The following is a 13,754-nucleotide window of genomic DNA, read 5'->3' on the forward strand; positions in this document are numbered from 1 at the left end:
AGAACAACATACTGGGTTCTATTATTTAAGAATTTATTCGATATATGCGCACCTTCGTTATCAGCCTGCAATGGGGAACCGTGTTAAATGCATTCCGAAAATCTAGAAGTGTGGAATTTGCCTGTTGCCTTTCATCCATAGTTCTCAGTATATCATGTGAGCAAAGGAACAAATTGGAAATTTGTGGTAAGCTCTTCTGGAACCAAACTGCTGAGGCCATCGGTCCCTAAGCTTACACACTATTTAATGTAACTTAAACTACCTTACGCTAAGGACGACACACACACCCACGCCCGATGGAGGTCTCGAACCTCCGACGGGGAGAGCCGCGCGGACCGTGACAAGAAGCCCAAGACCGCACGGCTACCCCGCGTGGCTGTGAGAAAAGGCTCAAACCGCTCTGAGCACTATGGGACTTAACATATGAGGTCATCAGTCACCTAGAACTAAGAACTACTTAAACCTAACTAACCTAAGGACATCACACATGTCCATGCCGTAGGCAGGATTCGAACCTGCGACCGTAGCAGTCGCGCGGTTCCTGACTGAAGCGCCTAGAACCGCTCGGCCTACGCGGCCGGCTGAGAAAAGGGAAAACTTAAGTTTCGAACTAATGATACTTTTGAAAACGATGCTGATCGGTGGATATAAGGTTCTATGTCTGAAGAAAGTTTATTATATTCTAACTGAGAATATGTTCAAGAAAACAGTAGTTAGGGATATTGGTATGTAATTTTGCGGATCCGTTCATCTACCTTTTTTATATACTGGAGTCACATGCTTCAACGGTGCCACCATAAATTGGTGGCTGCGTTTGCTTACAAAGAATTGTTAGGATGAGGTAGCTATCTTATTTAGATTTCCCTGCAGTCCCATCTGCTTTCTCATCTGCTGAAAGAGTGTTTCTTACGTGCCGTATTATTCAGTTCCCAATCTACTGTGCGGCATTTCATAAAAGCGTACGTGTGAGTGCTCGTATAAAGGGTAGTATGCTAGTCTTTTAATGGCTAGACTATTAAAGAAACTGCGCTCACAAAGAATCATAACGCCAAGAATCGAGGCAGACGGTACCCGAGATACGATATATTGCCAGAGGAGAAACTGCTTCTCAGTCAGTGAGATGGACAAATACGTGCTTCTCTTTACTTTTCTTGCTGTCTGGGCGTTTATGGTGAGTGCATTCCTGTTCAGAATAATTATTCCGGCATTACAGGAGGGTAACTCACATTTCTGGTAGCGTTGGTAGTAATTCAGTTTCCTTTCGAGACCCTTTCATCGTCAGCTGCAGCTCGCGGTCTAGTGAGTAGCCTTGCTAACTCTGGATCACGTGGGTTCGATTCCCGGCCTGGTCGGGGATTTTCTCCCCCAGGGGACTGGATGTTTGTGTTGTCCTCATCATTTCGTCATCATTTGGGAAGTTGCGAGAAAGCAACTGGAAAGATAGGGAACTTCTACGAGCGGTGATGACCTCGATGGTGAGCGCCCCACAAACCAACATCATCATCATGTCTTTTATACTAAGATCACATGCTGATATTTTTTCACACTTACATCCATGGAGATACTCTTGCTTACCGTTTGAACTGGCAATTAACTTTAACTTGTAATTTTACAGCAGTGGTCTAGAAATATTAGGTAAGAACTCTTCTGATGTGTAAATTCCGCAATCGTTTCCCTATTCACTGATACTCCAGTCCAAACAGCGAATATTCCTCTTTCCGCCGGCCGCAGTGGCCGAGGGGTTCTAGGCGCTACAGTCTGGAACCGCGCAACCGCTACGGTCGCAGGTTCGAATCCTGCCTCGGGGATGGATGTGTGTGATGTGCTTAGGTTAGTTAGCTTTAAGTAGTTCTAACTTCGAGGGGACTGGTGACCTCAGCAGTTGAGTCCCATAGTGCTCAGAGCCATTTGAACCATTCCTCTTTCCCTTAATAAAAATCTGCGGGGGTCTAGATAAAAGCAATTTAGTTTATACTGTTAATGTTCAGATTAATGGCACTCGTTTTACACATGACGTTTGCTCTACCTTTAAATTTCAGTTTATTATAGTTATACTTATACAAGCTGTTACAAATACTTTCCCACAAGCGAGTAAGGTGACATGTGATGTCGTGGGAAAGAACATTTGTTAGATATAGGCCGAGCGGTTATAGGCGCTGCAGTCTGGAACCGCGCGAATCTGCAGCGAATTGACGCATGGTGCAGGGAATGGCAATTGAATCTCAATATAGACAAGTGTAATGTGCTGCGAATACATAGAAAGATAGATCCCTTATCATTTAACTACAAAATAGCAGGTCAGCAACTGGAAACGGTTAATTCCATAAATTATCTGTGAGTACGCATTAGGAGTGATTTAAAATGGAATGATCATATGAAGTTGATCGTCGGTAAATCAGATGCCAGACTGAGATTCATTGTAAGAATCCTAAGGAAGTGCAATCCGAAAACAAAGGAAGTAGGTTACAGTACGCTTGTTCGCCCACTGCTTGAATACTGCTCAGCAGTGTGGGATCCGTACCAGATAGGGTTGATAGAAGATCCAACGGAGAGCAGCGCGCTTCGTTACAGGATCATTTAGTAATCGCGAAAGCGTTACGGAGATGATATATAAACTCCAGTGGAAGACTCTGCAGGAGAGACGCTCAGTAGCTCAGTATGGGCTTTTGTTAAAGTTTCGAGAACATACCTTCACTGAAGAGTCAAGCAATATATTGCTCCCTCCTATGTATATCTCGCGAAGAGACCACGAGGATAAAATCAGAGGGATTAGAGCCCACACAGATGCATACCGACAATCCTTCTTTCCACGAACAATACGAGACTGGAAGTAGATCTAAGTTCTATGGGACTGATGACCTCAGATGTTAAGTCCCATAGTGCTCAGAGCCATTTTTTTTTTTGTTAGATATATAACGATTGCGGCATTCCCTAGCGAATTTTCATTGCACCAGCAGGGTCTACTAACCAGATGTGCTTCAGCTGTAACAGTGTCTCTCAGTGCTGAGTGGAGTCACATATTTCGGCTCGGTGGAAAGGGGGGGGGGGGGGGGGGCAAGAATTGGGCTTACGAGCGAGACGTGCGCTGTCACGAATTCCGTGGCACTCAGCTTCGCTGTGCAGTTCCACCACCATCACGGCATGGATGAAGAAGAGGGAGAAACGGCGAATGCGCTGCATTTTAATGGTAGTGTAGTCGCGCAGCATATCACTAGGTTTCTTATTTCGCATTTCTTAACAACACAGATGAGAAACGAACCAAATTTTTGGTATTATTTCATTATTTTTTTGGTGTACTGAGGACATTATACAATTTTCACCTTATACAAGCTGCCGGTATAGAGACAGACACAGAAAATTTCACAGATTTTCAAACTGAGATGGCCACTTATTCGTGACGTATTTAGTATTTAGTTTCAAAATCAAAGAAAAGCTCTTTCACTCACAGTCATAAGTCGAGTAAAATATTGCAGCATTTTTGCGACCTCATTATGGAGGCGTAAGAACTCTACAGCTCAGAAAAAAACATATGGGCATCCTGGACAGTTTTGACGTAGGAGGATTTTTCTTTAAAATGATAATTACATTGAAGATCAAACAACTACGTCAGCACCTCCCGAGTCACACATTCACCTGAGATGGAAAAGGGTCTCAAAAACAGTTTGTAAAGAGGTGAAATGTTGACACTGTTCTAAAACCGTTCAGAAAAAAGTATTGTGTTTCTTTCAAAGCTACAATGAACTCTTCAGACCTTGTGTTTTCCTTGACGCCAGTGGGTTTAGAGAACTGGACTGTGTTTGTCAGATGTTGTCCCTTGAACACAGTTAGATTTTCTTTTTAATGCATTCAAATCAGAAGTAAGTAGTTTCTCATTCTGCAACGTCTTACTGTGGGAAAACTTCATGCAAGTACACTTAAAGTGTGGGATTTGAAATCTAACTCCACATGTTCCTTCACTCCTCTTCCCTTCATAAATTCCAAGGTTAGCGGGTTTTAAACCGAAAATACGTTCAAGGCATGCCCTTTTACTTAACAAACACGTTCAGCTCTGACATATAAAGTCTTCATACACTTCTCTCAATTCCGTCGAAAACAGTAGCAACTGAGAATCGAATAATGCCTCCGACTTCAGAAGTTTTACTATTCTTACCACCACCTTCATTAAGTGCTCCATGCCTGCAAATTTAGCACAAAATGCTTCTTGATGAATGCCCTCTGTCGATAATTTTAATTGTTTGCTGTTTCATTGTCAACTAAATCTCTAATTTATTTTTGTGTGTTATTGCACTGCATATAGCAGATTCGCAGTACACGTAATCACACAACTGTATAATATATATTAAGAATTCTCATATATACGGGGCAGGAGGAGATGAACACCGAGAGGGGAAGAGGACATCGATAGAGAGCCGGGAGAAGCAGGAGATTCTCCTCTTCTGGCGTTCCCATCTATTTTCAAAGCCTTTTGACTATAGATTGGTGACTTCCTCTTTTTGTTCGGTCACTGGACCTGTGAACGCCGTTCATTTCACAAAACACTTGCAAAGGGTAAACAGAGCTGACACCATTGTTCTGCCGAACTGAAGAGACTTATGCCGACCGAAAAATGCTACACAGCAGTCTAGATGGAATGCCACTGAGAGGTAAGAACCACCTCTGTCTCAAAGGGGTGGTGATGATAAAGTATAGTGACGCGCAAATGAGGACACTTTATTCATCATATATCTGAGAGTGAAGCACATAGTTACTCGCAACAAACTTTACAAATGATTTCAAATTTTTACGAAACTTTCCTCAATGGCACGTCCCAAAAATTGATGAAAAACGTACAAAATGTTCACTTTTCATGCAGTAAATCTGCCGCATGGGATATAACGCTTTAACTTATTGCTTCTTTGCCGTTAACTCTCTTCGAAACACATTTCGAAAAGAATATCCACTTGTGACACTGTGTGTATCTGCAAAATTATATCACTGTGTGACACATAGTCCAGGAGATCTGACGTCATAAACATTGAGCTGCGTAAAAACGAAAGTTCAATGGGAAATTCGTTGGAGATACGAGTGAAATATTTGTGGAAATATGCGTGGAACATGTTAAATATGTGCGAAATATATGTGACATCTGTTTAGACATTCAAAGACACTGATAACAGTTTCTTCTAACCCCTCGACCGACTTCATAAAAGTTTTTACGTTCTATCTCTACTTCTGCGGAGGGGGGTGGGGGGGGGGGGGACCAGCCCAGCAGCCTCCTAATGAAGTGAGGATGACTATGTGGAGTGAGAAGGGGAGAGAAGAAGATGGACAGATGGAAAGCAGGAGGGGGGAGATGCACAGAGAGACGATGAGGAGGAGATGGAGGGGTGTATGGAGGAGGAAGACGAGGAGGAGGAGATGGAGATGGAGAAAGGAAAGACGTCGAAATGGGCAAAAATAGTGGGAGGAGTAGAAGAGGAGGGAAGGAGAACGACATGGTCAGCCGTAGGCGGCTGGGGGGATGGACAGAGAGAGGGGAAAGAGGAAAACGACAGAGAGCCGGGGAAAGAAGAAGATCTTTAGTGTAGGAGGAAGGACGAGATGCACAAAGAAAGCATGGGGAGAGGAGTGAGGAAGGAATGTTCAGAGATACGAGACAGGAGCTGATAGACAGCGATAGGGGAGGAGGAGACGGGCGAGGGGGAGTGGGAGGGAAGGCGCAGGTGAACTAATAAGTCTGAAACAAATACATAGCCGGGCAACGTTAGATAGTCAGATAGTGAATTACAAAGAACGTCTAGCGGCGACAGGAAGCTTGAGCGAACATTTTGTATCCAACGAAACTTGTTCACTATGACGCTATTTATCAGGTACAGATATATGTTGCAAAGACACTAATATATGGTGTGTGATCGAGGGGGCATTATCCGCTAATATCATTTTTCACTTCGTTACCCACTTCTAGCTAGTGATGCGATGCTGAACTTTTCTAATTTTATGTAATCATTTCGCCTGATTTTTGTGGTGTGAAAGGAAGTTCCACTTCATACCTGGTTAAACGCTACAGGAATTATGACAGTGAACCTCTCCATGAAGCAAAGCGATTTCGGGTGTAGAGAAACAACATATAACCAAACTTGCTGCCACTCCTTCTATTTCTAACTTACACTACTGGCCATTAAAATTGGTACATCACCAAGATGACGTGCTACAGCAGCGAAATTGAACCGACAGGAAGAAGACGCTGTGATATGCGAATGATTAGCTTTTCAGAGCATTCAAACAAAGTTGGCGACGGTGGCGACACCTACAACGTGCTGACATGACGAAAGTTTTCAACCGATTTCTCATACACAAACAGCAGTTGACCGGCGTTGCCAGGTGAAACGTTGTTGTGATGCCTCGTGTAAGTAGGAGAAATGCGTACCATCACGTTTCCGACTTTGATAAAGGTCGGATTGTAGCCTATCACGATTGCGGTTTATCGTATCGCGACATTGCTGCTCGCGTTGGTCGACATCCAGTGACTGTTAGCAGAATATGGAATCGGTGGGTTCAGGAGGATAATACGGAACGGTGTGCTGGATCCCAACGGCCTCGTATCACTAGCAGTCGAGATGACAGGCATCTTATCCGCATGGTTGTAAGGAATCGTGCAGCCACGTCTCGGTCCCTGAGTCAACAGATGGGGACGTTTGCAAGACAAAAACCATCTGCACGAACAGTTCGACGACGTTTGCAGCAGCATGGGCTATCAGATCTGAGACCATGGCTGCGGTTATCCTTGACGCTGCATCACAGCCAGGAGCGGTGATGGTATGGGGTGCCACTGGTTACACGTCTCGGTCACCTCTAGTTCGCACTGACGGCACTTTGAACAGTGGACGTTACATTTTAGATGTGTTACGACCCGTGGCTCTACCCTTCATTCGATCCCTGCGAAGCCCTACATTTCAGCAGGATAATGCACGACCGCATGTTGCAGGGCCTGTACGGGCCGTTCTGGATACAGAAAATGTCGACTGCTGCCCTGGCCAACACATTCTCCAGATCTCTCACCAATTGAAAACGTCTGGTCAATGGTGGCCGAGCAACTGGCTCGTCACAATACGCCAGTCACTACTCTTGATGAATTGTGGTGTTGCGTTGAAGCTGCATGGGCAGATGACACGCCATCCAAGCTCAGTTTGACTCAATGCCCAGGCGTATCAAAGCTGTTATTACGGCCAGAGGTGGTTGTTCTGGGTACCTATTTCTCAGGATCTATTCACCCAAATTGCGTGAAAATATAATCACATGTCAGTTCTAGTATAATATATTTGTCCAATGAATACCCGTTTATTATCTGCATTTCTTCTTGGTGTAGCAAATTTAATGGCCAGCAGTGTATTAGCGCCCCAATCTGCATGCTTTGTTTGGTTGTTTGTTTCGTTTTAGAGCGCAAAAGCGACAAGGGGCACACGTGCCCATGTCAGAGTCGTAGAACACGGAGACGAAAAATGAGTTAAAAGAGACTATACATTAAACCCAATCGACGGAAGGAAAGACAGCTGACTACAGGGATTCTGAGATAGATCGATTAAATGAGCCATACAGACAAAGGTGTTCCTGAACTAAAGATTAAATGTGCTTCACAATATTGTTACGACTGATAAAAAGTAAAACATGGTCGACAGCCCGCGCACAGTTCATTAAAACGGCAGATATCTCAGACGCCAAACATAAATGAGAAGGTGAAAGAAGGGTTTTCCATCGGGAAATAACGAACGCTCCAAGGTTGATGACAATGAGCATAAAGTGGTGGGGGATCACCGCTTAAGAAATGGCGATGATTAAAAAGACAGTGGCCAATACACAACATAGCTAAAATGGTATCCTCTCGGCGACAGGCCCGAAAGGAAGTCTTCAAAGCCGCTGGGATAGGTTTAATTCCTTGTAACTTGTTCTGATGACGAAGAAATTGAAGAAATGTATGATGAAATAAAAGAAATTATTCAGATTGTGAAGAGAGACGAAAATTTAATAGTCATGGGTGACTGGAATTCGAGTGTAGGAAAAGGGAGAGAAGGAAACAGAGCAGGTGAATATGGATTGGGGGACAGAAATGAAAGAGGAAGCCGCCTGGTAGAATTTTGCACAGAGCACAACATAATCATAGCTAACACTTGGTTTAAGAATCATGAAAGAAGGTTGTATACATGGAAGAACCCTGGAGATACTAAAAGGTATCAGATAGATTATATAATGGTAAGACAGAGATTTAGGAACCAGGTTTTAAATTGTAAGACATTTCCAGGGGCAGATGTGGACTCTGACCACAATCTATTGGTTATGACCTGTAGATTAAAACTGAAGAAACTGCAGAAAGGTGGGAATTTAAGGAGATGGGACCTGGATAAACTAAAAGAACCAGAGGTTGTACAGAGATTCAGGGAGAGCATAAGGGAGCAATTGACAGGAATGGGGGAAATAAATACAGTAGAAGAAGAATGGGTAGCTTTGAGGGATGAAGTAGTGAAGGCAGCAGAGGATCAAGTAGGTAAAACGACGAGGGCTAGTAGAAATCCTTGGGTAACAGAAGAAATATTGAATTTAATTGATGAAAGGAGAAAATATAAAAATGCAGTAAGTGAAACAGGCAAAAAGGAATACAAACATCTCAAAAATGAGATCGACAGGAAGTGCAAAATGGCTAAGCAGGGATGGCTAGAGGACAAATGTAAGGATGTAGAGGCCTATCTCACTAGGGGTAAGATAGATACCGCCTACAGGAAAATTAAAGAGACCTTTGGAGATAAGAGAACCGCTTGTATGAACATCAAGAGCTCAGATGGAAACCCAGTTCTAAGCAAAGAAGGGAAAGCAGAAAGGTGGAAGGAGTATATAGAGGGTCTATACAAGGGCGATGTACTTGAGGACAATATTATGGAAATGGAAGAGGATGCAGATGAAGATGAAATGGGAGATACGATACTGTGTGAAGAGTTTGACAGAGCACTGAAAGACCTGAGTCGAAACAAGGCCGCCGGATTAGACAATATTCCATTGGAACTACTGACGGCCGTGGGAGAGCCAGTCCTGACAAAACTCTACCATCTGGTGAGCAAGATGTATGAAACAGGCGAAATACCCTCAGACTTCAAGAAGAATATAATAATTCCAATCCCAAAGAAAGCAGGTGTTGACAGATGTGAAAATTACCGAACTATCAGTTTAATAAGTCACAGCTGCAAAATACTAACACGAATTCTTTACAGACGAATGGAAAAACTAGTAGAAGCCAACCTCGGGGAAGATCAGTTTGGATTCCATAGAAACACTGGAACACGTGAGGCAATACTGACCTTACGACTTATCTTAGAAGAAAGATTAAGGAAAGGCAAACCTACGTTTCTAGCATTTGTAGACTTAGAGAAAGCTTTTGACAATGTTGACTGGAATACTCTCTTTCAAATTCTAAAGGTGGCAGGGGTAAAATACAGGGAGCGAAAGGCTATTTACAATTTGTACAGAAACCAGATGGCAGTTATAAGAGTCGAGGGACATGAAAGGGAAGCAGTGGTTGGGAAGGGAGTAAGACAGGGTTGTAGCCTGCCCCCGATGTTGTTCAATCTGTATATTGAGCAAGCAGTAAAGGAAACAAAAGAAAAATTCGGAGTAGGTATTAAAATTCATGGAGAAGAAATAAAAACTTTGAGGTTCGCTGATGACATTGTAATTCTGTCAGAGGCAGCAAAGGACTTGGAAGAACAGTTGAATGGAATGGACAGTGTCTTGAAAGGAGGATATAAGATGAACATCAACAAAAGCAAAACAAGGATAATGGAATGTAGTCTAATTAAGTCGGGTGATGCTGAGGGATTTAGATTAGGAAATGAGGCACTTAAAGTAGTAAAGGAGTTTTGCTATTTGGGGAGCAAAATAACTGATGATGGTCGAAGTAGAGAGGATATAAAATGTAGGCTGGCAATGGCAAGGAAAGCGTTTCTGAAGAAGAGAAATTTGTTAACATCCAGTATTGATTTAAGTGTCAGGAAGTCATTTCTGAAAGTATTCGTATGGAGTGTAGCCATGTATGGAAGTGAAACATGGACGATAAATAGTTTGGACAAGAAGAGAATAGAAGCTTTCGAAATGTGGTGCTACGGAAGAATGCTGAAGATTAGATGGGTAGATCACATAACTAATGAGGAAGTATTGAATAGGATTGGGGAGAAGAGAAGTTTGTGGCACAACTTGACCAGAAGAAGGGATCGGTTGGTAGGACATGTTCTGAGGCATCAAGGGATCACCAATTTAGTATTGGAGGGCAGCGTGGAGGGTAAAAATCGTAGAGGGAGACCAAGAGATGAATACACTAAGCAGATTCAGAAGGATGTAGGTTGCAGTAGGTACTGGGAGATGAAAAAGCTTGCACAGGATAGAGTAGCATGGAGAGCTGCATCAAACCAGTCTCAGGACTGAAGACCACAACAACAACTTGTTCTTATGAAGGGGAGACCAGTGGTGATGCCAAAGTGCTACCGCCTGCTCACTGATGTCAACGCAGAGATCATTGCAGACGATGGAAGAACTAACGAGCAGAGGTACGAGCACCGAGACCTTGGCAGCAGCATCGGCGGCCTCGTTCCCCGTCCAACCGATGTGACCGTGGGCCCTATAAACGACATAGTGGTTCCACGAAGAGTGAGCAAGTGAAAGCTTTCCTGCATCCATTGCATTTGGGGATGGACGGTGTACAGCACACAGAGGCTCTGAGGGGCACTGAGGGAGTCGGAGCAGATGACACAACGGAAAAGCCTGTGTCGCGGGATGCCCTGATACAGGGCGATGAGCTCTGCTGTAAATACAAAGCAGTGTTCCGGAAGCCGATACCGAAAATCGTCGGTGCCAGTGACGAAGGCACTCCCGACACCATGGTCAGTCCGGGAGCCATCAGTGTACATGAAGGTACTATTGCGAAGTTCTGTGCGAAGGTCGAGAAACTAACGCCGATAGAGCGGGTCTGGGATGGAGTTCTTATTACGCTAATGGAGTCCAAGGTGGTGATGTTTCCGCACCCATTGGGAGAGTGCAGGTAGCTTGTAGTTAAGCTGCCAGAGCAATAGCCGCAAGCGAACTCCAGGAGGTAAAAGAAGAGGGATGTCCGCCATACTGGCGATCAAAGGAGTCATCGAATAAGGAGGCATAGGATGGGTGGTTAGACATGGCAGACCAAAGTCGTGCGTGTCTGCTGAGGAGAAAATCACGGCGGTATGACAGTGGTAGGTCGGCAGCTTCTGCATATAGACACTCATCTGGGCTAGTGTAAAAGGCGCCAGTGGCGAAACGGATGCCACAGTGGTGGCTTGTATTGAGATGGCGTACGATAGATGAACGTGCAGATGCATAGTCTAGTTTCGAACGGGCAAGGACCAGTACAAACGGAGATGGTGGTCTGAGCCGCTCCCAGAAAGTTCTGCTGAGGACATGTACGACATTGAGGGATCGCGTACACTGGGCAGCCAGGTAAGACACATGGGAGGAATAAGAATGTTTCCCATTGAGCATGAGTCCCAGAAGTTATGGAGTTTCAACGAACGGAAGACCAACAGGCCCTAGATATAAAGACGGTGGAAGAAACCAATTGCGCCGCCAGAAATTCATACAAACGTTCTGATAGTGGAAAAGCGAACGCCATTGTCGATGCTCCACGAGTAAAGACGATCGAAACAACGATGAAGGCGGCGCTCAAGGAAAAGGGTCCTTGGAGAACTGCAATAGATGGCAAAATCGTCATCGAAAAGTGAGCCGGAGATGCCCGGCAGGAGGCAGGCAGTAACACGGTTAATGGTGAAAGGATGACGCTGAGGACGGAAGCCTGAGGCACACCGTTTTTCTGGATAAAATGCAGGTAATACGGAGGGTACGAGTCCTCCAACAGGTGCCGCAGGCTTTCTCTAAGTCCAAAAACACAGTCGCTGTCTGGTACTTCCACAGAAAACCATTTATAACTTGGGGTGACGAAGTGACAAGACGGTCAACAGAAGAACGGCACGCTCGAAACCACAATGTGCAGTGCTTAGTAAACTACCATACATGTAGCCTCAAGCAGCCTGATATGAACCATGCGTCCCTTCACCTTGCATACACACATGTGAGAGAAATGGGGTCATAGCTAAAAGTAACACGTTTATCTTTACCGGGCTTGGGTATGGGTATGACAGTGGCTTGACAACAGCCACTGTGAAACATTCCCTCTGTCCACACGCTATTGTACATGTGAAGGAGAAAGATTCTAAAACCTTCGAATGTGAACATCGTCTGGGCCTGGGGCGGAGGATTGGGAAGAAGTGAGAGCATGATCTAGCTCCTTCATTGTGAAAGCGGCATTATAGCATTCACGATTATGAGAAGAGAAGGGTACCGTCCAAGTGTCCTTCACTTGGTTCCGATGTGGAAAGGCAGGGTATTAATGGCTGGAGATCGAAATCTCTCCAAAATAGCGGTCCAAGGTGTTAGGGCTGGCAGTAGGGTCCACTATGACCTCATCTGCTACGGTCAGGCCAGAAATCGAGGAATGGATCTAGGTCCCCAGAAAGCAGTCGCAGGTTGGCCAACACGACCGGCCGGCCACTGTGACCGAGTGGTTCTAGGCGCTTCAGTCCGGAACCGCGCTGATGCTACGGTTGCAGGTTCGAATCCTGCTTTGAGCATCGATGTGTGTGACGTCGGTCGGTTAGTTAGGTTTAAGTAGTTCTAAGTCTAGGGGACTGATGACCTCAGATGTTAAGTCCCATAGTGCTTAGAGCCATTTGAACCAACACGACGGAAGATCGAGTGGAATTGTTAAAAGAACTAGTAAATGATACCCAGCTATCTTTTTTGCTATCCGAAAGAATGCAACGATCCTGCGCACACAACTGTTTATAACGAATGCAGTTTGCCATCGTACGATGACGATTAAAAGTGCTGAGAGAACATCTCTTCGCGCAAGCTTCAGTCCACCAAGGGACTAGGACATGGCGTGATAAAGATGAAGTGCAAGGAATGGAACGTCTGCGGCGGTAAGGATGACGTTCGTAAGGTATTCTACCTGGTCATCACAACTGGGGAAATGTTGTTCGTCGAAGGTCATCAGGGAGGAGTAAAGCCACCAGTTGGCCTTAGAAAGCCCCCATTTGGGTGTGTACATAGTTGGGGTACTAACCAGCAAACGGATAGCACACAGGAAATGGCTGCTCAAGTATGTATCAGTGAGAACGGACCACTCGAGATGAGGGCAAGCTGGGCAGTGCAGAAGGAAAGGTCCAAATTGGAATACGTGTGTGTGGAGTCTGAAACGAATGTGGGTGCTCCCTTGTAAAGACAAGTGCGGTTACGTAGATTGAGAGGTCAGCCAAAGGACACCTCTCTTAGAGGTTCTGGGAGAACCCCAAAGGGGATTGTGTGTATTAATGTCACCAAGAAGCAGGAAGGGGTGAGGAGTTGCCTAGTACCCTGGAGGAACTTTGCCTTGGCGAAACCGAATGATGGAGTGATGTAAACGGTACAAGGGGAAAAGGTGATGTGAGGAAGGAAAATGAGGATAGCAAGAGCTTGAAGCTGGGTAGTCAGGGAGATGGTTTTACTATGAACGCAATCCCAGATGACTCTCTCATGAGACTGCTTGCCGGTCTTCAGGGTGCGGGGTGACGGGGGAGGTCAAAGCGGACCAGAAGGAAATGCCAGAGGTCAAAGCGGACGTGAGGACACAACTTTGTTTCCTGGAGGCAGAGAACAAGTAGACGCTGCAA

General features: G+C 44.9%; 1 long non-coding RNA gene across 1 annotated transcript in view; it reads left to right on the plus strand.

Moving 5' to 3' along the window:
• Positions 1-1,100: 1,100 nt before the first annotated feature.
• LOC124615347 overlaps positions 1,101-13,754 on the plus strand; it is a 48,517-nt gene continuing 35,863 nt past the window's right edge. The window contains exon 1 of the long non-coding RNA XR_006979780.1: positions 1,101-1,171. This is a non-coding gene — a long non-coding RNA (uncharacterized LOC124615347). The remainder of the gene's footprint in view (positions 1,172-13,754) is intronic.

Source organism: Schistocerca americana, chromosome 5 (genome assembly GCF_021461395.2).
Source record: "Schistocerca americana isolate TAMUIC-IGC-003095 chromosome 5, iqSchAmer2.1, whole genome shotgun sequence".
Lineage (NCBI taxonomy): Eukaryota > Metazoa > Arthropoda > Insecta > Orthoptera > Acrididae > Schistocerca > Schistocerca americana.